This window comes from Labeo rohita, chromosome 11, assembly GCF_022985175.1.
Source record: "Labeo rohita strain BAU-BD-2019 chromosome 11, IGBB_LRoh.1.0, whole genome shotgun sequence".
In the NCBI taxonomy this organism is placed as follows: domain Eukaryota; kingdom Metazoa; phylum Chordata; class Actinopteri; order Cypriniformes; family Cyprinidae; genus Labeo; species Labeo rohita.
Window position 1 is genome coordinate 19,356,242 of NC_066879.1, and position 25,840 is coordinate 19,382,081.

A 25,840-nucleotide genomic window follows, 5' to 3' on the forward strand; every position below is an offset into this window, starting at 1 on the left:
CATGTCATTCAGAAGGATGTAAGGCCCAGGTGTGCAGAAGAGGTATTTTCCTATTATTTGCACCATCTGAAGGTCTTTGTGTTATAAGTATGTTTTAAAATACAAAGGGAAGTGAAAAAGCAGGTCAAGGTAAGACCTTTTCCTGATGAATTGTGGACCTGACGTCATTACTGTCACGTTTGAGATGTTGACGTACCTTCGTGTTTTTTGTGAAAGACTATAATGTAAGAGTTTCATTATGAGTAGTGTAACAAAGTGGCTCTTGTCCTCAGACAAACAGCAAACCTTTATCCTTAGGCTTTTTTCCCAACAGTATATACAACAAGCAACACAAGACTACTGACAAAAAGTCTACGAAACCTTGCAAATGTAATATAGTTGTGTGTTTCACACTACTTTACCTTGGGTTAAAGTTCTTATTAACATATTCACATGATTAATCTAGTGATGCACTACTTTATGCACATAACCTGGTTAGACTACAACAGGTAAACATGTTAGCTTTTGAGTGCTAGTACTGAATTAACAATATAGATTTGTCAATTTGAATCAATACCAATATGGATTCTTAAATCTCACTAGGTTTAGTAAAAAAGCTTGTAAACAATGTTACTTAAAGCAATAGCTCACCCAAAAATTACATGATTTACTCATGCTCAAGCCATCCTAGGTGTTTATGACTTTCTTCTTTCAGAAGAATACAATCAGAGTTATATTAAAAAGTGTCATGGCTCTTCCAAGCTTTATAATGGCGGTGAATGGCTGTTGAGATTTTGAAGTCCAATAAAGTGTATCCATCCCTCAGAAAAGTTCTCTGCGCAGCTTTGGGGAGGTACATAGAGGCCTATTGAAATAAATTGATGTGTTTGTGTAAGAAAAATATCCATATTTAAATCTTTATAAACCGTAATCTGATGATGTAGGACGTAGGCGTAGGGAACCAGGTTTTGTTTACAGCAAAGGAAAACCAGTCTCCTCTTGGCTTATATCAAAATCCTCTGACATTTTTCTTTACAAATCCTTGTTTTGTACTTAGAATTCATGACCGTTGTTTTGTTTTGCTCTCTCCACTGGTATTCTGTGTTCGCCTATGTCCTACAGACAACAGTTAGCGAAAGCTAGATATTACGGGTTACAAAGTTTCAAATATGGATATTTTTCTTACACAAACATATTGTTTCGCTTCCGAAGGCCTTTATTAACCCCCTGGAGCTGTGTGTAGTATTTTTATGAAAGACGGATGCACTTTATTCGACTTTAAAATCTCAACACCCATTCACTGCCATTATAAAGCTTGGAAGAGCCAGGACTTTTTTCGATATAACTCCGATTGAATTCGTCTGAAAGAAGAAAGTCATATACACCTAGGATGGCTTGAGGGTGGATAAATCATTGGGAAATTATTTTAATATTAGTGTAAACTATCCCTTTAATATTAGAATTACTTCAGGAAAGCCATCCAGTGAACATATCTAGATTTTTAGCTAGAAAAAGTAACTCTAGAGAAGAGCATTTTGTTAGATATATGGACAGATTCATATTTTTTTTTACTTGTTTACCTGTTTATTATTTGACATGAATTTTTATTACAGCCACCATTTCAGCACATTGGAGTAGAAACATAATTCTGCTTTATGTGCAATTAAAATTTTTTTAATTCGAATTTTGATAGAATTGTCATTTTTGTGTGAACTACCCATTAAATATTCTACAAAAAATACAGAAAAACAAAGTTAAAGACTAGATAGAAAAAAAAAATCTAAAAAATGTTAGCAATCACTGCTTGATATTTTCATCCTGAAACACAGCAGATTAAAGTTTCTGTGACTACAAAAGACATGAATATTTAATATTTCATCTCTGATCTTATCAAGAGTCCATCAGTGATGGATTGATGTGCTGCTTTATATGGTGTTCTATTGTGTTTTGTGTTGCTCTAGGCTAGTCTATATCGTACTGTTCATTATCCTCCATGCCATGTGTGTCCCTCCGGGTGAGTTGAAGCTGAGCCGCGGTGTGTGTGCTGCATACGGTTGCGGTGACTTAAAAGAGCAGCATGAGAAGATACCCAAGCTCTCCAGGAGACGTGACGGTCATGCTGATCTGGTCTCTGGTGTGGTGATATATCCCTACCTACCTCCTATACTGACAGCCCTTTCCCAGAGGCCTCTCTCCGCGCTGCCATTTAATATATCTGTACCTCCCTGACGCTCTTCAGACGAGGTGGAAATTTATCACGGCCTCGGAAATTTCCGAAGCTGTCAGTTGCCTCTCTTTCCCCTTAGACTAAAATCCCAAAGTGCCTTGTATACATTGCTGTATTATCAATTACACTGAATGATAAGTTAACAAGTGACACCTTTTGGAAAGCGTTTTGCTTTATTGAAGGTCAAATTAAGCATTGAGTGCTGCACAGGCTGAGAGTTTTCTGGTGAGAACAAAGCACAGATACGATACACGTGCAGGTTGTTGTAACACCATATGGGAATTTTAATGAGCTTTGGTGCTACTATGACTGGCAGTTTATCTATATGTGAGGACATTGGGATGAGTACTAATCCCATTGTAATCTCCACTCTTTTCTCGAATATAGAACAGAAACATCACAGCGTGTAAACGCAGGTTTTCTTAACTCTCAATGGTGAATGGACAATGTTACGTCTGCTAGAATCAGCTTGACTGTATTTCGCTCTCTTTTGCTCTTTTCTGACAGTAGGATTTCGCAAAAGCTCAATTCATCAATCATGCAAAGTGATCTCATCTCCAAACCAACTGGATTAACAGATTAAAGGGGATTTGAAGGCCTAAATGTAATCATTTTGGAAAAGAAAAACATGGTAAATAAAAGTTGCATTGTGGCTCTGTTCACACAGCACAAATCCGATTTGCACTATCTGCATGGTCATTTTGAAAATGATGACAGTGAAAATTTTGCCTTTCCTTATGTCTGTAATGAAGGTATTTTATGCGTTCGAAATGCCCAAGATATATATATATATATATATATGGGCCATTTTACAGAAGTAGTGCAAACTGCTGTCCCACAACGAAAAAGCATTTAAGTATTCAAATCATAGATGTTTACTAACATCTTTCTATTAACTAATTAACTATTGAAACCCACAATAATATTAGTAAGCTTAATATATTTAAAATCATCATTTATTGGGTACTTTCAGTTGGGAGGTTGCTGTCCCCAAGCCTCACCCCTAAATTTCAACCTATGAAAGTGATATTGAATAATTTTTGTATTTTTTTCCCATTGTTTTTAAAAGTATGTTTTGGATTCTTTTAAAAAGTGACATTCAAAAAAATATATATTAATTTTATATGTTCTTTGTAATTTAGGAAATTTTATGTAAAAAATGTTTTTTTTATGTCACTACCGAAACATTGTATGTTTTAGTCCATTGGCTGTCTACGTGTAACTTCAAGGAACGTCACTACCGAAAGCCTTTTTTTCTGCAGTTAAGCACATTTTTGGGAGTTATTCCATCACATTTAGTTTTTATGTGTACCACTGTCCAGAACTGTTCTAGCTAACCATGTGCTGATTAGCATTTTTGTCACTACCGAAACCGCCACTACCAAAACATTTGGTAGAGTTACGGTAGTCACGTCTTTGCTTTTTAGGTGTTATCCTATCACTACCGAAACTGAAACATGTCATCATTGTTTCGGTAGTGACAAAAGGCAACACACAGTTATGCAGTTTTTTTGTATTTTAGTATGTTTTGTAGTGTTTTAGTTTGCAAGTTAAAATTCTGTAATGTGATGCATTAATTCAAAATAAAACAAATCTCATAAATTAAATTTGAAATATTGTTAAAAATGTAACTGTTATTGATTTACCTCTGAAAAAATTGTAATAAAATAGCAAAAAATGTAGATGTAAGCAGAATCTTAATAGTGTTTCGTTAGTGACAAATTTGGGGAGAGGACAAATATTCGAAAATGTTCTGAAAATACAATATGAAAATTAACTGCCCAATTACTAGAAAAGTGTAACCTGAAGCAATGAACAATTTGGGGTAAAATGTATATTTATGTCATTTTTCTATGTAAATTGTGACTATGTTTTATGTAAGATTCTCCTGTCTTTTACCTTACTCTGGATGAAGCTGCAGACCTCCCAGTGTGCTTCACAGAAAAGTGTCTTGCGTGTGGTCAGGTGAGAGTGATAAAAATTGCATCTCTGCATAGAAATGTCACCGGAGCGATTTACTGTCCCTCACTGTGGCGCTGTATCTCGTCTGCGACGCTTCTATAAATAGAGTGACAGAGATGCTTTTCCCAGTGACCTTATAAACTCAGAGCTTAAAGCTGATAAATCCAACTTGTAGGGAAGAAAATGTACTGGTTTGAAGCTGATCTCTGGGATCGGATAAATGTACATATGCACCATCCTGATCACCACATTGATAGTCTACACTGTGTGACCCTGGACCACAAAACCAGTCATAAGGGTCAATGTTTTGAAATTGAGATTTATACATTATCTGAAAGCTGAATAAATGAGTTTTCCATTGATGTATACAGGACAATATTTGTCTGAGATGCAACTGAAATCTGAGGGTGCAAAAAAAACAAAATACTGAGAAAATCACCTTTAAAGTTGTCCAAATGAAGTTCTTACCAATGCATATTACTAATCAAAGATTAAGTTTTGATATATTTAAGCTGGGAAATTGATGAAATATCTTCATGGAACATGATATTTACTTAATATTCTAATGATTTTTGGCATTAAAGAAAAATAAATCTATAATTTTGACCCATACAGTGTATTACTGGCTATTGCCACAAATATACCCATGCTGCTTACGATTGATTTTGTGGTCCAGGGTCACATATTTGAAATGTACAGACAGTTGAAAGCAAACACTGGTAGTTATACTGAAACAGGTGAATCTAGGATGTGTTGGTTTGTCCTCAGTTTGCCCTGTTGTGAACTTTTGTCCTTCTTACACACTCTCACAGAGCATTTATTAACTTACCTCCCCCTTCAGTTTAAGCCTCTGAGATCACGTTAACTCTCATAAGGAGCTCTGAAGACACACTGTGTAAACAATACTGTCACTGGCCAAAAGACGTGAAGAACAAAGCCATAAACCATCTAGAGGCGTGGCTTGCTGTTGACGTCAGATCAATTTACAACCAGCACTGAACACCTACCTGCCATCTTCACAAGTCAGATTTTTGGCTACCTTACTGGCCTAGTTACAGTTGAAGTAAAAAGTATACATACACCTTGCAGAATCTGCAAAATGTTAATTATTTTACCAACATAAGATGGCTCACACAAAATGCATGTTATTTTTTATTTAGTACTGACCTGAATAAGATATTTCACCTAAAAGATGTTTACATATAGTCCAAAGAGAAAATAATAGTTGAATTTGAAAATATGCTTGATTCTTAATACTGTGTTGTTACCTAAATGATCCACAGATGTTTTTTTTGTTTTTTTTTAATTTAGTGATAGTTGTTTATGAGTCCCTTGTTTGTCCTGAACAGTTAAACTGCCCGCTGTTCTTCAGAAAAATCCTTCAGGTCCCACAAATTCTTTGATTTTTCAGCATTTTTGTGTATTTGAACCCTTTCCATCAATGTGTGTATGATTTTGAGATCCATCTTTTCACACTGAGGACAACTGAGGGACTCACATGCAACTATTACAAAAGGGTCAAACGCTCACTGATGCTCCAAAGGGAAAAACGATGCATTATGAGCCGGGGGCCCTGGTGAAAAAAACAGCATATGCTGGTAGGCATGTTTTGATGCTGGGATGCTGGTTAGGTATGTTTTGGTGCTGGTTTAAGCTGGTCCTTAGCTGGTTTATGCTGGTCCTTTGCTGTTTTTTGCTGGTCCTTTGCTGGTTTATGCTGGTCATGTTGCTGGTCAAGGACCAGCATAAACCAGCTAAGGACCAACATAAACCAGCAAAGGACCAGCATAAACCAGCTAAGGACCAGCTTAAATCAGCACCAAAACATGCCTAACCAGCATCCCAGCATCAAAACATACCTACCAGCATATGCTGTTTTTTTCACTGGGGGGTGAAAACTTTGGGAATTTGAAGATCAGGGTAAATTTAACTTATTTATTCTTCAGGGAAACATGTAACTATCTTCTGTAGCTTCTGAAGGACAGTACTAAATGAAAAAATATGATATTTAGGCAAAATAAGAAAAGTGTACACATTCTCTCCAAAAGTTTTCACCCCCTGTTTCTTAATGCATTGTTTTTCCTTCTGGAGCATCAGTGAGTGTTCGAACCTTCTTTAATAGTTGCATATGAGCCCCTCAGTTGTCCTCAGTGTGAAAAGATTACATTAATTGTTGGAAAGGGTTCAAATACAGAAAAATGCTGAAAAACCAAAGAATTTGTGGTAAAATAATTAACATTTTGTCGATTCTGCATGGTGTATGTACACTTTTGACAAACTGTACATCCAAAATAATCAATATGGAATCAAATCGAATTGAAATCGCATCAAATTGCAAGCTTGTAAATAGAAATTGAACTGAATCATGAAATCATGAAAAACAAGCATATTGTAGTGTTGACGCTAGTCGCACATATAAAACAGGCCTACTGGTGTGAACAGACATTGTCACACTTTTTTTCTCCATCTGAGCTAAAATAACAATTGCTAGTGTAAATAAAAACCACTGCATGAAGACCTACTTCAAAACAGTTTATAAACTAACAGAAGACATTTCCCCTCACTGTCTCACCTCTAAATAGAAAGCCTTTCATTCTCAGGAAGAATGGATTGTGTCATTGCTTTTGATAAGAGGCAATCAAGAGCGCAGTGAGAATGGCAGACAAACAAGAGGAACCATTTGAAAAAGGCTGCTTTCTTTGAATACAGGCTGCCGCTGTTACAGTGGCACATTTCAAGTGGCTAAAACAAAACAAAAAAAAAGCAGATTTGGAAACTGGAGGCATGCTGTTTCTCACACTCTGAGAGCAGCAGCAGGCATTACTCTGCCTGAATTATACAAAGAGAGTGTTGAGTCATGCATCATGTGAACTCGGCTTGTTTCTTATGAAAGCTGAGTAATCTTCCCATTGCTTGGCGACAAAAACCTCGAAACCTTTTTGGAATTCAAATTTAAATTTTTTTGGTGGCATTTCAATATTTTTTTCAGGTTTCGATGGCATTTCAGTGCATCCGGTTTGGCCTATCTCACCAGCTCTGCACGTGTTCAGAGCCAGTTCATCATCCAAAAGCCTGAAGGCCATTCTGGTCATTTTTTCCCTCACGTGAGTATGCTTAGGCATGCTTTTTTAATCTTTTCAATTCTTTAGAAAGATGAGTATGCGGTTCCATTTACACCCACTGATCAGTACATCCTTTTGTAGATGTTCAAACCTGTTGCTTTGGCTTGTCTGCACACGTTTGACACTGAAAAGTGTGATTAAGTTCAGATGTAGTTTATTGAAGGAGACTGGAATTATAACATGGTTTTATTACGTGACTAATCGAGGTAATCATAAACTGGGCTTCAGAGGAATAACAGTTTATGATTATTTACTATTATTATGCATGTGCCTACAAATTGTAAACTGACATACCTTTATGTCATCATATTAGCAGAGTACATGTCTGTACAAATAAATGTGCAAATATGTACCTGTCCTGATTCACATAGCCCTCACTGGTAGTGTACTGTGTACTCATCAAATATTTATGAGGAAATGTCTTATGAATAGAAAGAAGATGAGCCAAAGGAACATTCTTCACAATCTGTTCCATTCTTATTGACAAATAGGTCAGAGTGTGAGACGGGTTCAATTAACATGTTTTAAAATGTGATCTATCTTAAAATCAATGCAAAACAGATTATCAATCATGCATGATAGCAGAACTTTAAAAACATTGCACCTGCTCAGCTTCAACAAAACAAGCAGTTTCAGTTTTCACAGCTAGGTGTCACTGTTTTTGTTGAAGGCAGATATGTAGCATTGACTTACACCAAATACCAAAACTGAATATTTGCAGTGTATTGTGAAGGTATTTTAAAATATTTCCCTGTAATGATCTCAGCGTGAAAGCATCTAAAGACAAATGAGAGAGATCTATGGAATTGCGTTCACTTTCTGAGTATCTTTTAATCTGCAAAGCCTCTTTGGCCTGGGAAAAGTCTCCATTAACATACTTCCACATAACTGGTGCTGTTTGGAATGGGATGTATGATGTATTCCTGTTTATGTTGGTGATGTTCACTAGCTAAAACAACAGAAATTGTGCAATTTGAGGTAAACACTCTTGAATTTTAAGATAAATTATATCTATATTAATTATAAACATATTTATATATTTATTGCAAATATGTTGAGATTACATCTATATGGGTCATTCTACAGAACTGGTCCAAACTGCTGTCCCACAACCAAAAAAAACACATTTAAAAAGCGTAAAAAGTATTCAGATCTTAGATGTTTACTAAGATCATTTTATTATCTAAAACCCACAATTATATTTAAAATATCAGTACGCTTAATATATATAAAATCGTCATTTAGTTGGTACTTGCAATGGGAGGTGGCTGTCCCAAACCCTAACCCCTAATTTTTTTAGAATTTTTTAATTTTATTCCGTTGTTGTTTTTAAAAAGAACTTTTTGATTTTTTTTTTAAAAGTGAAGTAAAAAAAAATATGTTTTTTTTTTTGTAAATTATGAAACATTATGTAAAAAAATATGTTCTGCATTTTCACATCACTGTAACAGTGTATGTTTTAGTTTGTTGGCTGAGACTGATTTTAACTACACCCCTACGTTTATGATCTGGAAATATTTATGTGTCCCTCTCTCTCATAGCTACATGGTGAGTAAATAGACCCCATCATTTTGAGGTTAAATGTGTTCAGAAGTCTAAAAAATCTGTGTGTAACTTTAAGAAATGTCACCATTTTTCTATAAGTAAACACACTTTTTTGGGGTGTTATTCCTTAACATTTAGTTTTTATATGTGTACAACTGTCCAGAACTGTGCTAGCTAACCATGTGCTGATTAGCATTTTTGAGCTAGGTTCAAAACTATCTAAAATTGTCGAAACAGTCACAACCAAATGATTTGGTGAAGTTTCAGTAGTAACATCTTAGTTTTTTGAGTGTTATCCCATACAATTGTCACTACTGAAAGAGTCACGAGCGAAATATGCCATCATTGTTTTGTTAGTGACAAAAGAAAACACATAATCTTTATTTGCGGAAAAGAAAAACTAAATTTTAGCACAATTATGCAATTTTTTTGTATGCTTTAGTAGTGTTTTAGTATGTGGGTTAAAATTCTGTAATGTGATGTGGTTGCTGCATTACGGTCACTATCAAAAATGTGTTGTCAATACCAAAACATGGGATGTTTTGTCAAAAATAAAGTATACTGAATTATCAACTAAGATATTATGATAGTGTTTGGTTCAATGTATATTTAAACTAATGGATCCTTAAAATGAAATCAGTATGATCAACATTGCCTTTTACAAAGAAAAAGCGTATTCAAAAACAGTAAATCTCATAAATCACACTTGAAATATTGTTAAAATTGTAACTGTTGTTGATTTACCTCTGAAAACTTTTTATTAAATTAGAAAAAAAAGTTTTCTAAAAATAGAAAGACGTAAGCGAAATCTTAATAGGTCAATGTAACCCTTCTTATTAAATCATATATTACTGTGTTTTGGTAATGACAAATTTGGGGAGAAGACAAATATTCCAAAACTTTCTGAAAATACAATATGAGAATTAACTGCACAGTTACTAAAAGGATATTATGCAATTTGCATTCATACAAAATTTGTGGAAAAAGACGTTTCCAACTCTGATTTTGAACTAATTCTGTAGAATGGCTCATATACATTTATGTTTAAATAAATTATAATATAGTCATTTTGTTGCAGTTCTACAACTGAGTATCTTGAAACAAGTTCAAAAGAAAATTTGCTTTTCTTATCTTCCTATCGTTTTGATATTGCTGCTGTGCCTTGTTATGAGGCCAAGGGGAATTGCATTTGATCTGAAGATTCAATTTTGGATTTGAGTCACTCTAATGGATGGAAAGATACAAGAGGAAAAGGGGTCTAACATGAGAAAAATCCCTGTTGTATTGGAAATAAGATATAAACTCAAAATAAAAGCATAAAAATTACTATATTTTGTTCTTACATGATTGTGTTGTAGGATCTCTGAGCTCACATCAGATGATCTTCCTGCTTTGTTTACAAGTGTTCTAACACCCCAAGAGGAGACACGCCTGACAACAACACAACCACTGCTCACCCGGCTTAAACAGGTCAGGGCTAGATATCTCACAAGACTGGGATAAATATAAAAGCACAGAGACAAAGTGTAGCCCGATTTAACCTGTCTGTCGAGCTGAGATAATGACACTAAGGATTTTGTGTGTGTGTGTGTGTGTGTATGAAATTGTCTGTCACATTCACTTTTTACAAAAATAGATTAATTCTGCAAGTAGAAAGCAAGTAACAGAGCTTTATGAGTAAATAATATTGGCTGAGCTGGATAACCTATAGTGGAATAATATAAAGAACAAGTGTGTTTCAAAACTGTTTATTCAGCAACAAATTATGTAGTAAGAGACAAAGGTGTGCTGTGATAGGTTAATCTTCATAGCAATAGACAGAGCTCTGCTGTGATTGGCTGATCTCTGTAGCAATAGACAGAGCTCTGTTGTGATTGGCTGATCTCTATAGCGATAGACAGAGCTCTGCTGAGATTGGCTGATCTCTATAGCAATAGACAGAGCTCTGCTGAGATTGGCTGATCTCTATAGCAATAGACAGAGCTCTGCTGTAATTGGCTGATCCCTATAGCAATAGACAGAGCTCTGCTGTGATAGGCTGATGTCTTTGGCATTAATCCAACTAGGCAGTAAAAGGCTGAGCTCTGATTATTGTATTCTACAGTTGGGAGATTCCTTTGCACTGGGAGTCTGTTGCACAGCTCTTGTGCAACAATTGCTGTATTGTACATCTGATTTATATTTTGATGTCCTGTCACAATGTAGCTTAAACCATTATTCCAACAACAATTGTTCAACATGATTACACACTCAACAGCTGATTCATAAAGGGATAATTAACCCAAAAATGAAACATTTTGCCATCATTTATTCATGTTGTTATCTCATGTTTATCTGTCAGTGGTGTGTGGTGGTATTCCGAAATGAGGAGGCTTTTTTATCTTTAGTTTTTTAACAGACTTACACTATCAGAACAAGAAAAAATATATATATTTTATATTTTTACATCACCAATGTAATCAATATTCTGTTTATTAAAGCCAAGTATGAATCTCATCAAGTGTTTTTAAGCATTTAAATTTTTTTCCAAAATAATAACTTAAGGCAGTAACAATTTAAGCAATATATTTTATCTGTGCATTTATTTGTCATCAAAGCATGGTAAATATTTACCTGGAGATTTACCTGGATCTGTTTACTCACTAAAAACTCCCACAGATCATTTTTTCATGCCTTAAAATGGTATTTTGATATAACAAAATGGTTAAATCTAAGTGTGTGAGTTTTTTACCTTTTTTAGATTGGTCTTCCCATTAATGCCATTATATTGATTTGCGAATGCAAAATGTGGACAAACACAAGAAGTGGGACTTATTGCATGCACCAATCACTACCAAACATAACTAGTTATATCCAATCATATCGTGATGAAGGCATTGCCTCCTCACATGTGACTTTCCCTCATTCATTCTCAGTTAACCCCCACCAAACTCGCTGCACACTTTAGCGGGTCTGTTAAAACTCAATGGGCTCAGGGAAGGCGAACGAAACGTGGACTCCCACTGTAACTTTACCTGCTGGTGTCGCTGTTGGACAATGTTTTTTTTTTTTTTTTTTTAGAAAAAAACAAGTGATTTATACACTTTTTAATGTTATATTTTGTATTCTGCCATTGTTTTATTTTTGTACTACCAATTTTTAAAGGAAAATAATGACAGAATTTTCATTTTTGAGTGAACTGTCCCTTTAATCCTTGTTGTTCATCACACCAATTGCTTAAGGAAACTTAATATGAGACTGCACTTCCATTTTTAGATAACGGCAGACCAGCAGGCAGACATGTGGCTGTCTTGAGTCAGAACAGTGGCCCCAGACGACACCACTCCGATCATCTATCATAACTCCACCATTTTTAGTAGACCCCCTAATGTTCACAAACAAAGCACCGTGTATTAGCCAGTGCTCCAGAGTTAACAAAGAAACCATCTGAAGGGTCTTATTGAGGTCAGGCATTGGGCTGTGCAAAGAGGAAACCCTTGCGCTTGGTTTTATTCAGAATAACAGAGAAAGGTCAGAGGTGATCTGCTAATTAAGATACTTTGCTTCAGTGGCATTGGAGGAATTCCTGTCAGCCCCTTGAAAAATGGAAGAATTAGATAAAGATGTTTCTTTTGCACACTTTGCCATTGTGGTGAGCTTGTGCAACTCAATTCTACTCAAACATGTAAACAAAAAGAGCATAAAAACCTTTTGAATTCAGTGACAAATAACTGACAGAATTGGTTTTCCGAATTAGCTTGATGAATGTAAAGGTTTTACAAACACACAAAGAGCACTTGTATTCATAGCATTGCATTGAGCACTGTTCTTAAATCCACTGCCGTTTTCTTAGTGAGTTCACACAATGAGGTTTAACACTGTAGGGCCTTGAGCCTCTTTATTTACCCTTTGACCTCCTGGTTCTCTAACCCTCATCTCAGCCTGTTATCCTCCAGATGGCTCTGTAGACTTTCTCCCACTTCATTTCTTGACCGTAGAACATTTTTGTAACAACTTGGTGGTGAAGAACTTTTATTGTATTAGTCAAAATGAGACACGTTGAGAACAATTTTGATGGGTCGGTTTAATTTCATAACTATAATATCTCTGTACTGCTTGTGTTTAAAGTAACAGTTCACCCAATAATGAAATTCAGTCATCATCAGTAATCAAACCTGTATGACTTTACTTTACATTTCTTAGATTGTTGAACAATCTAAGAAATATAATTTCGATAAAAAAAAAAAAAAAAAACAAATTCTGAAATTAATTGCTGACGTTAAGGTTTTTAATTATACTTTTATATTGCAATAATTTCACATTCATTAATCAAATTAATGTAGAAACAGCATAAAAAGTATATTTTTAATATTTGTTTAATGTCATCTTTTTATGACCAAAGGCAAGTATCACTGATTCCAACTGATGTCTCTGTGAATATTTTTTCCTAATATTTAACCATTGACTATAGCCATTCAATATTACAGTATAATTGAGAGCTGTCAATTTAACTTATTAAACACATTATTCTAAATTTGAAAAAAGATAAAGCTTAAAACTATAGTAGTTATTGATTTCCTCTTTTTAATTTTTTGTTCTTTGATTAACAGACATCACAGCTTGTTATTACGATATTTTGGCTGCTGTTACTTTAAAAGCTGCCGCTGTTGAACTTGACTCAGATCTGACACTGCTTTAAATGTGACACATAAATATTAAATACTTACATGCACATTTTTAAGGCAGCTTTAATCGCTTGTATCATCATATCTTAACCGTCGACATAACTACGACATTGCATACGTATAATGGCTGACAGGACAGGAAGATTTGTCTTTACTGACATATGATGTTTGATAACAAAGTTCGGGAGGAGCATGATCAGATAATCAACTGATTTGGCACAGGTGCAACTCGTCTAGCTAGCACAAGTCATATATAAGCACACAGCCGACTTACCTCCATCATTCGACTGTTTTTTCGGCATCCCCCCTCCACCCCAACTCCTCACCCTTAATCTATCCTCATCCTATACTTGGGATGGGGGGAGTTCTCTGGGTTCGGGCCATATTCCGGGCTCGGAGCCCTCCCCCAGGACAGCACGCCAAAATATGCTTACTGTTTACTCAACCAGATTAGATGTGAGGTTGAACTCGTGAAATGGCCTGACAACATCTCATCTGACCGCAGTTCACTGATGTTCTACTGAAGGCAGATTTGGTAACACCTTATTTGATGTGCTCGTAAAGACGTCTTTAGTAGTAGTGAGTGGCCCAAACCTAGCCCCGCCCCTGCGTTAATTGCGTTAAATATTTTTAACGTGGTAAAATGAAAAGATTAATCGTCTGCGTTAACCCGCTAATTTTGACACCACTAGTTTTGACTGTTTTTTATTTTGGTTTTTAAAAGAAATTAATACTTTTACTCAGGACGGATATGTTTAATTGTTCAAAAGGATCAGGAAGGTTTGAACTAACTCTTTTGCCTTTCCTCAACATGTGATATTTTTAAAAGTTAAATTTTGATGGTGGCCGACTGAAGCTTACTATAACAATATGTAATGTGTGTTGAATAGAGAGATCACAATGTACAAACCATAGTGTTAATGTGACATAAACAAGTGTTGAAGCCTCTTTTTTTTCATATTTATTTAGCATTCACTGGATGGAGCCCTTCCAAGGATTTTCCACACAAATGACGGACCCCATTGTCTTCTATCTAAAAACATGCATTGGTCATTCAAATACAAAGGAGTACGCCTTAGCAAGCAAGGTCTGCTATTTATATCATGTCTATCTTGTCTATCTCTCTCTCTCTCACTCTCTCTCCTAAGTTCTGTATGTCTGACTTCCTTGGCAACCTTCTCTTTGTTTGTAGTGGCACTCGTTCAAGTTGAGAGTGTGAGGAGCTTACGTCCTGGAGGTTATCAGACATTGAGACGGCTGTAGCCCGACAAAGAAAGTCCCCAGCAGTCTGAAGATGTACAGAGTTTCTGAGGAACAGGAGTCACATAGCAGTGTTGCCAAGAACATTTGAGTGAGGTTGTCTTGGTATTGCTGTATCATCACAGCTTTCTTTTTTCCGTGTTTCGTAAGCTTTAGACTTACACCAGCTCTTAGCTAACAAGCTTTAATTCTTCTGACAGATAAGAATGGTAATGCAAGTTAGCATTACCATTCACGTCAACGTTAGTTGTTGAACTGGCAAGAACCATGTGACAAATCACTATAGAGCCACAAGAAAATTAAGAAATAGTTCACCCAAAATTGAAAATTCTGTTATTAATTACTTACCCTCATGTTGTTCCAAACCCATAAGACCTTCATTCATCTTCAGAACAAAAATTAAGATATTTTTGATTAAATCCAAGAGCTTTCTGACCCTGCATAGACAGCAATGCTACCACGTTCAAGGCCCAGAAAGATAGTAAGGACATTGTTAAAATAGTCCATGTGACATCAGTGGTTCAACCGTAATTTTATGAAGCTACCAGAATACTTTTTGTGCTCAAAGAAAACAAAAAAAACTTTATTTAACAATTTCTTCTCTTCCGTGTCATGCATGTGGTGCTGCTGACGTAGGAGCTGGCGTGCTGACGTAGAACCCAGATGCGTTGTTTACAAGCAAACGAATGCACACACAAAAATAATTGGGCCTTAGCAAATGTTATGAAATATTTGCCATTTATATTCTCCTTCTCTAATCTGTGCCCTTTTTTAATCTAAATCTGGAAATACATTTTTAGATAGTTTTAAAGGTTATGAATCAAATCGTGTCAAACTAATTTGTGGCACTGAACATGATTTCCTTTATTTCAAAAGTCATTTCAGAGCTTTCATTTCTAAAACGGAGGCATATGACATTAAGAAATGTATCAGTTCAACTCTAATTCTTATACTGGAAATGTCACTTGGAATGAAGTTAATTCTGCTTAATTAGAAGAGTGCAAAAGTGTTTTCACTAGTGGATTCACTAGTACTTTATCGCAAGTATTAGATTGTGAGATAGATATGTTTCAGTAGAATGTCTGTTTTTGGATTTTATGCAATTTTAGCAAGATGACTGGACTTCATTTGTGACAACACATCCTTCTGTTTTCTGTACTGAAGAGTAAACATTATCTATGTAATGACACGTCGAGGCGATGTGCATGTTTGTCTTTAAGCCACTCTAGTGTTGACCATTAGTTCAATGCAATGTGTTCACAGAGCTTTCTTATGTTTGTTTGGTAAGACTTGTGCGTCTGACATCACATGATCACCCTGCTCTGTTTGTCACCGCCTTCTAATACACCAACATGAGACACATAATGGCAACAACATAACCAAGTTAGAGCTGGCTTAGCTAGCCGTAACAGGTCAGGGGACTCAGGGTTACAGTAGGTATTTCATAAGACTGGAATAAATATAAAAGACAGAGGCATGATGTAGCTGACTGGCTAAACACCAATGTGGTGCTTTTTGAGTGTAATCCAATCACTGATCTGTAATTAAGTTAAAGGTGATTATTTTCCATGTTTAAATCTTTTGTGCGACAAAAACAACAACAACAAAAAAAGCGCTTATTTGGGCACCGACATGGTTGATGGCTGTTTATGCAGCCCAATCTCATGGCAGTTCATACATATTTTATGAGGTAAATCATACAAAATCATACATACAAATTCATACACATTATCCACCTCATAAAATACATACAAATTGGCTGTGAGATAGCCTTGGTTAATGCACAGTCACTGTTTTAGATCGACTAATTGTAATACTATATATGATTTCCATTCAAACTGGAAGCATAAATCTAAAGTACACACTGCCGGTTTCAGTGCAAAACATAAAACTGTGACATTATCTGACGCACTTCAGTCAGCAGCACTAAACTTGGCAAATAGCTGTTTTCATGCATGTCTCTTAAAATGCAAATGAGCTGCTGCTCCCCGCCCCCTTTTCCAGAATAGAGCTGTGCCTTTCAGTGTTGCCAAGTCCACAGTTTTTCCATGGAATCGAGCTATTTGTACACTGTTGCCACAGGTAGTTTTTGATGTCTGTGGGTTGAAGCAAATTTACCAGGGAAACCCTGACAAAAAACATGTATTATATCCCCCAGAACACGATTTTTCACAGGGGACCCCCCCTTTGAAACATGATTGGGTTTTGAGTAGCAATTGCGTGGATTTTGTTATGAAAACCTGGCAACCCTTGTGCCTTTACAGCTCGTAGCTCCAAAACTCTGCCAAAAAAACATCTGTTTGGTTTTGATTATCATGTCTGAAATCATGCGTGTTAAACCATATTTGTTTAAACATCTGATATACGTTTTTCAAAGCGAACACATCTGAAGCACGCGCACAGAAAGCGGCTGTCACACAGCATGTGAGTACAAAACTAAGTTCTCTTTCATGTCTTATTGCGCTTAAAAGGTCAAATACACATAAGTTCATCTTAAAAACACATGAGTTACAAAAACAGTTGGTTATGTCTGTGAATGTAAGCAGCTGGGAAAAAAATTGCATGTTTATAATAGATCTGTGTGGCAGCAGCGTAATATACAGTAAATAAATCAATTAATCCACTGCTGTCTTGTCTCCTCTGAGGCTGGGACTCTAAATAGTGTTCTGTGCTGGTCTGTGCAGCCAACAACAGAACAGTTAGCATGCTTTGCTCAAACTTTTACCATAGAGTTAGAACTGGTACACTGTTGTCGACTGTAAGAACAGAATTGACGGCACCATGGGTGTAAACGTGCAGATTAAGGGGCGGAGCCAAAATCTGAAAACTTGCAGAGAAAGACTTACCAAAAATTTTTTGCTGGGTCGTTCTTTTTCTGGGTTGGTAGTTATACCGGGGACCCAATTATACCACTTAAATGCAGAAAAAGTCAGATTTTCATGATATGTCACCTTTAAGAATGTTGAAAATTTAGTATTAGCATTGTATGTGTGAGCACCAAACAAAATCTGTAGGTGCTCTCATGAGAACCAGAAGAAACACTTATGTGCATCCCTGTATATTGTGTATTTGAGCATGGTTGAAATACTGTTTTGACCAACTGTCTAGGAAACTGTCCTTTTTAAATGCACCAATGAAGATTTAAGAACATGCACAAAAGTGTAGGGCATCAGCTAGCATTTTACAACTGTGCAAAAGTGATACATAGATTGAATCTCATGCCATGAATAATTTTCACCCTACTACTTGCCCAAGCTTGCTTCAACTAAGGAAGCAGTAATGTGAAAACACCCTCAGTTGCCAGTCACTCAGATAAAAGTCAAATGTAAGAAAATATGTTTTCATTCCACCAGTTTTTTATTTAATGTAGATTCAGATAGGGGAAAAAAAGTGGTGGAATAGCATATGCAAACGCCTAATGGAATTTGTCCTTGAATTGGTCCATAAAAGCATAAAAGTATGTTTTTATGAGTAAGGAAGACCTAAACGGCTTTGTGCTATCTGGTTTCATGCATTAAACATTTGAAATGGCCTTATTTGACAAATCCATTAGACATCCATCTAATGCATCCATGCTTTTTTGTTGTTTTTACCATAGGCAATTGTTGTTTTTCAAAAAAACAGGAGACCCGCACATTGCATTACTGGTTGATAACGCCATTGACCCTAAGTTCCTGAGAGGACCCTTCCTGTTACGGTTAGCTGGATCTTCCTCTGCCGACTATAAATAAACCCTTAGGTCTCACCCAGTAACTGTGGCCGGAGTTCAGCTTTATTTAAAGATCCTTTAATACTCCTGTGCTCTTTTTAGAAGTTCTCCTTTGTAATTGCTCAAAGGACATGGTGCCTCATTGCATTTTATTTGTACTGACACATACACAGTACTTTGTAAAGTTAGTACAGGGGAGGTGTTATTAATGCATTAACTCCAAGCTATTTATACCGCGACTGAGTGTTTTACCCTCAGCTACTGTGCTAAGAGTTGTGGATAGGAAGGGCTATTAATGTCCTAGCATGAAAAGAAACCCAGCTGAGTCTGTTTAATCTGAGACACAGTCTTACAGGGCTTATAATTGAAAACCACATGAAATCTAAACTTTGTTTGGATTAGATTTCATCTGATCTCAGTTATAATTAGTAACTTATGATGTCTGTCGTTTAATGTGCTTATTCTGACAAGAATGGGAGCTCTGTTTCTACTTCTCACTCTTGAGGTGTATATATATATAGTCTATTAAAGATTAATTATTTTTAAGGCCTTTAATGTAGTCGCTTAACTTAGCTCAATAAGACTGCATCATTGAATCTGAGTTCTGTCAGCTCTTAGTGTATGTTGAGGCAGACTAGCTGACGCTTAGCGTGTTAATGACACACTCAACCTTGAGAAACTCCCCTGGCAGTACCGTGAGTCTGACAGCAGTGAAGATGTGCTGTTCAGAACACCTGTGTGCTGTCCAGGTTATTCGAATGTCAAAACCTATCACTTGTTTATAACGGTGAGCCAGTTCAACAGTTTTTTTTTTTTCACAGTAAGACTGGTGGTAGTCTGATGCAAGTCTAGTGCAAGAGACACCCTTTGCATTCTCATTATGCCAGCAGACTCTTTCTATTGGCTAGAGGTTTTGTTTGTCTTCTAAGTTGCTAGGCAGAAGTATTGTAGTATTTGTGCTTACTGTATATGAGATCATGCATTTTTAGTTTTGTTATTTTATAATATCACATAATAATCATTATTAGATTAAATATAGTTGAAGTCAAAAATTTACATACACCATGCAGATCCTGCAAAATGCTAATTATTTTACCAAAATAAGAGAGATCATACAAAATGCATGTTATTTTTAATTTAGTACTGACTTGAAAAAGATATTTTACATAAAAGACGTTTAAATATAGTGCACAAGAGTATATAATAGTAGAATTTATAAAAATGATCCCCATTTTTAAAAAAAGTTTACATACACTTGATTCTTAATGTGTTGTAACTGTGTTGTAACCTGAATGATCCACAGCTGTGTTTTTTTTTGTTTAGTGATAGTTGTTCATGAGTCCCTTGTTTGTCCTGAGCAGTTAAAACTGCCCACTGTTCTTCAGAAAAATTCTTCAGGTCCCACAAAGCCTTTGGTTTTTAAGCATTTTTGTGTATTTGAACCCTTTCCAACCATGACTTCATGATTTTGAGATCCATCTTTTCACACTGAGGACAAATGAGGGACTCATATGCAACTATTACAGAAGGTTTAAGCGCTCACTGATGCTCCAGAAGGAAACACAATGCATTAAGAGCCGGGGGGTGAAAACTTTTGAAATTTGAAGATCAGGGTAAATTTACCTTATTTTGTCTTCTGGGCAACATGTAAGTATCTTCCATAGATTCTAAATGACAAAAAAATAAGATGTTTATGCAAAATAAGAAAAATGCACACGTTCATTCTGTTCAAAAGTTTTCACCCCCCGGCTCTTGATGCATCGTGTTTCCTTCTAAAGCATCAGTGAGCATTGGGATGTTCTGTAATAGTTGCGTATGAGTCCCTCAGTTGTCCTCTTGTGAAAAGATGGATCTCAAAATCATACGCTCATTGTTGGAAAGGGTTTAAATATAATCCAAGGTTCCAAAATAATTACTCAAGGCAATAACAATTTACACTATATGTTTTAATTGTGAACTTATGTTCAGTAATGCTTAATTTTTCGGATCATCAGTCATCAAAGCTTGGTAAATATTAGTCACAGATGAAGAGATATACTTTTGTTTTTGCCAAGCTGATTACTCACTAAAAATTCCTACAGATTCTTATTTTGAAGTAACAAAGTGATTATATCTAAGTGTGCGAGTTGTTTACTGTCTTAAATTAGTCCTCCCATTAACACCATTATATTGTTCATTCAGACTGATTTGCAAGTGCGGAATGCGCACAAGAGGTGGGGTTTATCGCATGAACCAGTCACATAACCAGTCATATCCAATCATATTATGATAGAGCCATTGCCTCCTCTCATGTGACTTTCCCTCATTCATTCTCAGTTACCCCCAACTCACCGCACGCTTTAGGGGCTCTATTAAAACTCAATGGGCTCAGGGGAGGCAAGAGAGACGCAAACTCCCACTGTAACTTTACCCGGACAATGTTTCTTTAGAAAAAACAGTGATTTATACACTTAGTTATATTTTGAAATACTGGCTTTGTTTTATTTTTGTACTACACATTTTTTTCTCATCCATATTTGAGGAGGCACTGTCTCCCTAGCCTCCTTAGAAGAAATATATATGTTAATATATAATGAATTTGATTACATTTGTTTAAGTGATACAGCACAGGTCAGAGGTTTTGTTGCAACCTGATGCTGGTGTGTGTCAAGCGACTTGCTCTTTGTTCTCTGTTGTTTTCACATGTCCTTATCAGAAGCATTTTGAAGAAACCACTAATAGCTTCCCACGCTGCACCGCTCTCAGAGAGCACATGAGCCCGCTGGCAGTCTGCTGACAGTGGATCTGAAAGAGAGAACAAGGATAGTGATATATCCCCTTATTACAGTCCATCCATCTTTTTAATATGAAGGATAACGATTTGTTAAATGAGTTCAATAAATCTGGACTTATTAAAGCTTAATTCCGTTTTGCATTAATGATGAATTTAAATCAAAGGCCATCGAACATCTGATTTGCATAATTTGTAGTAAATCAGGTGTTGAAACAATGCAAATAACACATGCAGTCATTCTTCACTCTTAAAATATTCCAGACAGGTAAAATCAAGCTCCATTGTTTATTTTTCCGGTTAACTTTGTCTTAGTCGACATAAAAGCCACAGTTTATTTTGTGGAGAGTGCAGGCAAATGTCCTGATTTTTAGCCAAGGTTGTCCTTGTCCTGGAGAGAAGTCACAATTAATCAAGATTACAGGTGGAAATGCATCCCAACAGCAGGAGGTGCTTCTTTCCATCACACACCGGCCAAACCAGCTCACCGTGTTCATTCATCATGCCTGAGCATTGACCCCTGTGGTCATGTGGTAAAAAAAAACAATCTTTACTTTGTGAAAGCTAATACCTGAAATCCAGTTATGATTCTCAGAATCATTTCTTTTTCCTTTGTCGTCCTTTTAACAGTGACATTTACAAGACAGCTACAATAGCTGTGACAAAATCTGTCTTGTGATTTACTAAGTCAATGTAAAAATTGACAATGCAACATATAAAAGGTTAATGACCCAGATTCCTATTTTGATTTCATAAAATGTGACCTTTAACCTCGCTGGTGCTTAAAATGGACATTTAACGTGCTGATATGAAGTGCTTACGAGGTTAACTTATAACTGTTGAGTCATTTTCTGAGAAAGTGTTAAGGATTTCACAGGTTACTGTTGCTATGACTGGCCAATCGCTGAGCGGTGTTGAATCTAGTGAGATGGAGAGACATGCTTGACTAGAGATACTTAGAAACTGGGACGTCAAAGTTAATGTTTACTTTGAATGATAAATGTATATGAAGGAATATTAAAAATTGATAAGTGTACTCATACTCAGACCATCCAAGATGTAAATTAGTTTGCTTCTTCATCAGAACAGGTTTGGAGAAATTTAGCATCACATCACTTGCTCACCAATAGATCCTCTGTAGCGAATGGGTGCCGTCAGAATGAGAGTCCAAACAGCTGATAAAAGCATCACAGTAATCCACTAGTAACTCACATGATTCCAATCTAACAAATAACATCTTGTGAAGTGAAAAGCAGCATGTTTCTCATTCTGACGGCACCCATTCACGGCAGAGGATCCATTGGTGAGCAAATGATCTAATGCTGCATTTCTCTAAATATGTTCAGATGAAGAAACAAACTGATCTACATCTTTAATGTCCTCTGGGAGAGTACATTTTAAGCAAATTGTCCTTTTTTTGAGTGAACTATTACTTTAATAACACTTTTTAGATATTCGCAAATAATTTTTTTCTTTTAAGAATTAGTATGCTTTAAATGACCCAGATCTAAGTACATAGATAAGTGGAAGCCACTGTACATCCCGTCTGTCTGTCGTAAGAGATTAGACTCTCTGCTTTGAGAGGCTATGATCTGATTCATAGTACTAAGTTTAGACTCTGTTCCTCTGCTCAGGCCCTCACTTTTGGAAGTCACTGTAAGAATTAAAAGCTGTGATCTTAAAAAGGGTTCATTCTCACTTGTCAGCACTGAAAGTGTTCAGCAGAGGTATCAAAGTGCTATGAGAAAATATAGATCAGGAAACTGAAACTCAATTGACAACATATAAAATAAGGTCTGTTTCACACTGCATGCATATGCAGCACAAATGCTTGCCACAGCATAACTACAACAGCAGGTTTGGGTTGTGATTTTATACAGCCAGCATTTCTGCAGCTCTGTGCAAAAAAATAAAGAGATTTCTATGTTGGAGTATTTCCGTTAATGTTGATCAATTACAAAACATAAAAATATGCACAGCTTATGCGTGCAATGTGAAACAGGTTTCACAGTATAAACAATATAATGACTCAACCTGACTATATTCGGTTGAACACATAAGTAAGAAATATTTTCTAGCACCTTAACATTAATTTTTATTTCTCAGTACTAAGTAAAATCTTTTTTGTGCCTCAAAGCATTTTTCACAAGTGCTCTGTTTTTTTAATTTCCATAACCTAGGTTAGTTTTTTTTCTTCTTGCATAACGCACAAATGTTGATCATTAAGCGCCTAGGACAAACAGCAACATACAACAAGCATTTGTTTTCCTTGCAGCAATAAAACATAAAACATATCATTCATTTTAGAATACTTCATATACTGGCTGCAATTCACTCTTCTCTGCGCGCCTTTATTCAGCACATATACCTGTATAAACGTTTCTTAATAAAGTCTGGTGTGATGCACCAGATAGCAGTTATCACCTAGTGTGATGATAATTCTGGTGTCAGAAATTTCAAAGCCGATTTATTTTATCCTTCAAAAACGTCCTTCCAACTAATAAAGTCTGCACAGTGATCCTTAAGCCACCCTGACTGCAGATGATATATTAAAAGTGAATTTAAGCTATAGGCATTAGAGTTCTGAAAGTGAATTTTCATGACCTACTTGTCTTACTTGTTGTGTGAACATATATATAGCCTATATATTTACAGTTGAAGTCAAAAGTTTACATACTCCTTGCAGAATCTGCAAAATGTTAATTATTTTACCAAAATAAGAGGGATCATACAAAATGCATGTTATTTTTTATTAAGTACTGACCTGAATAAGATGCATCTTTTCACACTGAGGACAACTGAGGGACTCATATGCAACTATTACAGAAGGGTCAAATGCTCACTGATGCTTCAGAAGGAAACATGATGCATTAAGAGCCGGGGATGAAAACTTTTTGAATTTGAAGATCAGGGTAAATTGAACTTATTTTGTCTTCTGGTATCTTCTGTAACTTTTGAAGGGCAGTACTAAATGAAAAAAATATGATATTTAGACAAAATAAGAAAAATGTACACATCTTCATTCTGTTCAAAAGTTTTCACCCCCCGGCTCTTAATGCATCATTTTTCCTTTTGAAGTATCAGTGAGCATTTGAACCTTCTGTACTAGTTGCGTATGAGTCCCTCAGTTGTCCTCAGTTTGAAAAGGTGGATCTCAAAATCATACGGTCATTGTTGGAAAGGGTTCAAATACACAAAAATGCTTAAAACCAAAGAATCTGTGGGACCTGAAGGATTTTTTTGAAGAACAGCAGGCAGTTTAACTGTTCAGGGCAAACAAGGGACTCGTGAACAACTATTACTAAACAAATAAACACAGCTGTGGATCACTGAGGTAACAACACAATATTAAGAATCAGCTGTATGTGAACTTTTGAACAGAATTTTTTTTTATAAATTCAACTATTATTTTCATTGTGGACTATATGTAAACATCTTTTATGTGAAATATCTTATGTTATTTCGTAAAATAAATATACACACACACACACACACTTTATGGTTCTTCTTCAGGAACTTTGGACTGAATATATTATATAAAATCTGAATGGTGTCATATTTAGTCACAATAAAGATGTGACAGTAAAATTGGAACTTGAAACTAAATTGTATTTCGCAATGCGTTTCCAGATATAACAACACATCAGCTTATGCCTCATATCCTTCTTGAACTTTATGACACTTAGAACAATGTCCAAGATAACAAAGCAGATAGTAGGAAACTCTGTTATTATGGGTGTATGTGGAAAAATGTTTAGCAGATGAGTCAGACTAGTTAATTTCATTACAGGTGAAGTGTTTTATTCCTACACCAAAAATAATAAATCTTTTAAATAGTTTTCCTGAAAACCCATCAGTTACTGTTTAACAGATAGTCCTCTGCCAGACTCATGCCATTGGTTGAGCTGATGTTGCTGTGTGAACAGTATTTTAAACCCTTTGGAACAGTATTTGCTGCATTTTTCAGGAAATCTACCTATAAATTGCTTCCTTAGTATTTCTGTTTAAAGGAAGGAAAGTATTCGTGACCCTGGACCAAAAAAATCATTTTTTTGAAAATTCATTTGAAAGCTGAATTATTGTTATGATATGATACAACTATTTGAAAATCTGGAATCTGAGAGTGTAAAAAATCTATTATTGAGAAAAGTTGTCCAAATGAAGTTCTTAGCAAGGCATATTACTAATTAAAAATTAAGTTTTGATATATTTACGGTAGGAAATTTACAAAATATCTTCATGGGACATGATCTTTACTTAACATCCTCATGATTTTTTGGCATAAAATAAAAATCGATCATTTTGACCCATACAATGTATTTTTGGCCATTGCTACAACTATACTCATGCTACTTACGGCTGGTTTTGTGGTCTAGGGTCACATTTTAAAATTGGGAAAATTACACACTTCACCTTTAATGGGATAGTTGAAAACTCTTGCATCAGTCCAAACCTGTGTGACTTTCTTTCTACTGTAAACACAAAGATATTTTGATCAAATGTTTTAGTGTTTTTTTATATTTATTTAACATATTATTTTGTTTTCTGCAGAAACTCCCAAGAGGTTTAAAAGGACATGAGGGAGAATAAATGACGTAAGAA